This window comes from Lathyrus oleraceus, chromosome 5, assembly GCF_024323335.1.
Source record: "Lathyrus oleraceus cultivar Zhongwan6 chromosome 5, CAAS_Psat_ZW6_1.0, whole genome shotgun sequence".
Lineage (NCBI taxonomy): Eukaryota > Viridiplantae > Streptophyta > Magnoliopsida > Fabales > Fabaceae > Lathyrus > Lathyrus oleraceus.
The window spans coordinates 595,237,842-595,242,791 of record NC_066583.1 but is presented as its reverse complement, the minus strand read 5'-3'; positions in this window follow the sequence as shown (position 1 = coordinate 595,242,791).

Here is a 4,950-nt window from a genome sequence, read left to right as displayed (position 1 = left end):
TGTAGGTAACCTCTCATCTACTACTATCTCTAATGTTATGTTAGTTGAAGGTCTTAAATATAACGTACTTAGCATTAGTCAACTATGTGACAACGGATTTGAAGCTACTTTTAATAAATCTTGTTGCTTGTTTGAACATAATGAGAAAAATAATTGTATGTTTAAGGGCTTAAGGGTTAATAATACTTATATGCTTAAATTAAATGATGTATCCTTGGTTGGAACTAAATGTCTTGCTACCATGAGTGAAAACTCTTGGTTATGGAATAGACGCCTAACTCACATTAACTTTGATTTACTAAACAAAATGACCTCAAAAGATTTAGTAATCGGTCTACCAAAAATAAAAATTTCAAAAGATCATTTATGTGATGCATGCCAAATTGGGAAGCAAACGAGAGTCTCATTTAAATAAACAACATTATTTACACATTGAGACCTCTTGAGCTTCTTCATATGGATCTATTTGGTCAATTACGGACGAAGAGTATAGGTGGTAACTATTATGGTTTTTTTATTGTAGATGATTACTCAAGATTTTTTTGGGTCATGTTTTTGTATAGTAAAGATGAGACTTTGTCGACTTTAAAGAAATTTGCTAGATTATTCCAAAATAAGATGAATTTAAAAATTGTTTTTATCTGAAGCGATCACGGAGGTGAGTTTGAAAATAATATCTTTGAGAAGTATTGTGACAAACATGGCATTAAGCATAACTTCTCCGCTCCTAGAACTCCCTAACAAAATAGTATTATAGAGCAAAAAAATCGTATTTTAGAAGAGTTGGCTAGGGTTATGCTTAATGAAGGAAATCTACCTAAGTATTTTTGCGTCGATGCCATTATCACAACATGTTATGTCTTTAATAGGATACTAATATGTATTATTCTAGACAAAAATCCCTATGAATTACTTAAGGGTAGAAAACCTAACGTGTCACATCTTCATGTTTTTGGATGCAAATATTTTGTTTTGAATAATGGAAAGGATAATCTAGGTAAGTTTGATATGAAAGTCGATGATGGTATCTTCCTCGGATACTCATAATCTAGTAACGCTTATAGGGTTTACAACAAAAGATTACTTATTGTTGAAGAGTCGATTCATGTTACCTTTAATGAGTCTTACCCGAAAAATGTCGGGAAAGGTGTTTCTTTTCATGATATAGGTGTATCTTCACAAGATATTCTCAAGGAATTTGAACAAGGAATCGGCCAGCCTGAAACGGTGGAACATGAGAATGATGAAGATAAATATTGTGAAGATGAAAAGGATGAAAGTCCAGCTGCAGTGGACGAACTACCTTTGACTTGGAGAACATCCAAATATCATCCTATCAACAAAATTCTTTGAGACATTACAAAAGGTGTGACAACACGCTCCAAGATATGTAATTTTTGTTATCACCTTGCATTCGTTTCGCAAGTTGAACCTAAAAACACTAAGGATGCATTACTTGATGAACTAAACCAATTTAAAAGTAATGATATTTGGGACCCTGTCCCTCATCCCAAAAATCATCGAGTAAATGGAACTAGATGGGTTTTTAAAAACAAACTCGATGAAAACAGAGTGATAACTAGGAATAAAGACCGACTAGTGGCTCAAGGTTATAACTAAGAGGAGGGCATTGACTATGAGGAGACTTACGCTCTGGTTGCTCGCCTCGAGGTTATACATCTTCTAATAACTTATGCTTGTTCCAAAGATTTCAATTTATTTCAAATGGACGTGAAAAGTGCGTTCCTTAATGGCTATATAAATGAGGAAGTGTATGTAGCTCAAACTCCTGGTTTTTAAAATCACGAGTATCCTAATCATGTTTATAAACTAAAGCGAGATTTGTATGGCCTCAAACAAGCACCTAGGTCTTGGCATGAGCAACTTAGTAAGTTTTTGACTGATCAAGGGTACTCTAGGGGAAAGGTATATGTAACACCCTTCTAAAATACCCCAAATATTTAATTAAAAATAATAAACATATAACAATTCAGAGTAATTATGCCATTCAAGGGTGTCACACAATTATTCACACCATTCAACAATATAACGGTCATGCTCTTTTATTAATTCAAAACATAAACATTTGCATAAAACGCAGCGGATAGAGATCTCCTCAATCATGTAAAACATGTAACATTCACATGTAAATTATTCAACAACATAAAACATCCCATCCCGATGTTACATCTATCAGAGCACGACCCACTAAGGAGACTACACTAGACTCCAAGCATTCGCTTCTACTCAACTCATTTCTCGTTACCTGTAAAATAGTTGTAAGGGTGAGTTCCTCAATCAATATAATAAGCATTATAGAATATAATGTCATGTTAAGCAATTTAACACATTAATCACCCTAATCGCAACATACAATCAGTAACAGCACATCAGCTCAATCTCATGCTCAACACCAACATAAAACACAAGTATAATCTCAAATCATACTCCATAACAACACAAACACACGTATAATATTGGAATACATCCATTCATATTATACGCCATACATACATTATGCAATGAGACTCCACACATGCGGTACCGACTATTCTTGAACATATAGTTCAAGCTCACCGATCCCTCCAGATACGGCTACTAAGCTCACTAGTCCCACTCATTTGAGACCTAGTGACTCACTCACTAATTCCTCACCATGGGAATTAGCTACAGCCCCGAAGGCTAGACTATGCACACTAATCATCTAGCATGCAAACATCAACAACAAATCCACAATGATTCACTCACTAATTCCTCACCATGGGAATTAGCTACAGCCCCAAAGGTTATGCTATGCATGCTAATCATCTAGCAATGCAGCATCAACAACAATTCACAACGGACATATGCTCACACTCTAAGCCATACAACAGTCCATTCACACATACATGCATAATATATACATTCATAGCATTATGCATATCATCATACATCATCAATACATGTATCAACGCATCATTATCATGTCAATCAATTAACCACAGTATTAGCACACTCTACTAATACCTATACTGCTCAAAACAGCGGGAAATGATCTCTACTACGTCATACATCAGCTAAGTTACATCACTCAGCCTAAACAACCAAAAACTGCACAACAACAGTTCAGGAAAACCACAAGTCTGCCCATACGCGTATTGCCTATGCCCATACGCGTATGGCGCATTTCCTCGCCCAACCCATACGCGTATCATCTGTCTCATACGCGTATGCTACGCGTACCACTCTCCCATACGCGTACCAACAGAGACAAATCTACGTTCAAAATATCATTTTCCTCACCCATACGCGTAAGGCCTCCTCCATACGCGTACCAGTCATATCATACGCGTATTGCCTAGTGCCATACGCGTATGACCAGAAACCAGAATTTCCAGATCTGCAATGGCTTTCTCTGCTACGAGATCTATCCAATTCAACCTTCCACAGTCCAAATTTTACACACAATTCATTCATCTCATCTAACACGAATTATCCACTTTCGATTTCACAAATTTCTAACGTTTCTACCTCTAATTCCTACGAATTTCTTCAATTTTAATCCAAATTTCGTTCATCCCAAAAGTTCACAAATTCATCATACATCATTCAATCAGAGGCATATCAATGGTTTCTCACTACCCATCACATATTATCCCATAATACCCATTAATCGATGATAAACCCCCCTTACCTGAGTTAATCCGGCAAAATCTCTAAGCTCCAAGCTCTTCTCCAACCTTCTTCCTCTTGCTCTGCCTCTTGCCCTTTTCCTCTTTCACGATCGCTTCTCTGCTTTTTCACGTAAAAACCTTTTTACTCCCAATGGGCTCTTTTCCTTATTTCCAACATATATATTTTCCAATAATAATAATAATAAAATTTCCAATTATTTAATTAAATTAATAAATATATTATTAACTCAATTTAAATAATTATTTTATTATTATCGGGGTGTTACAACTCTCCCCCACTAAAAGAGTTTTCGTCCTCGAAAACATACCTCAAGCGAACAACTCTGGGTAAGACTCCTTCATCTTACTCTCCAGTTCCCAAGTCACATTGCCACCTGCTGGTCCTCCCCAAGCTACCTTCACCAAGGCAATCTCTTTACCCCACAACTGCTTCAACTCTCGATCCTCGATCCTCATAGGTGATGTTTCAACAGTCAGGTTATCTCTCACCTGTACATCATCTACTTGGACGACATGCGACGGATCATGAATGTACCTCCTCAACTGAGACACATGAAAAACCTCATGCAAATTCGCAAGCGACGGCGGTAAAGCGACACGATAGGCTACTTCCCCTATCCTCTCCAAAATCTGATAAGGACCAATAAATCGAGGTGTCAACTTTTTCGACTTCAAAGCTCGACCAACACCAGTTATCGGAGTAACGCGAAGAAACACATGATCTCCCTCTTGGAACTCAAGTGACTTCCTCCTCTTATCATGATAACTCTTCTGACGACTCTGAGCAATTCTCATCTTCTCCTGAATCATCTTAATCTTTTCTGTAGTCTGTTGAACAATCTCCGGTCCAACTACAGCACTCTCACCGGACTCATACCAACATAAAGGCGTCCGACATCTCCTACCATACAAAGCTTCAAACGGTGCCATACCAATGCTCGAATGAAAACTATTGTTGTAGGTAAACTCAATCAAAGGCAAATAACAATCCCAAGCGCCTCCCTTTTCCAAAACACAAGCTCTCAAAAGATCCTCTAATGACTGAATGGTCCTCTCAGTCTGACCATCAGTCTGCGGATGATATGCGGAACTCAATCTCAGCTTAGTTCCCAAAGCTCTCTGTAAACCTTCCCAGAACTTCGATGTAAATCTAGGATCTCTGTCCGAAACAATACTAGACGGAATACCATGCAAACTTACAATCTTCTCAATATACAACTCGGCTAATCTCTCTAACGGATAATCCATTCTGATCGGAATGAAATGAGCCGATTTT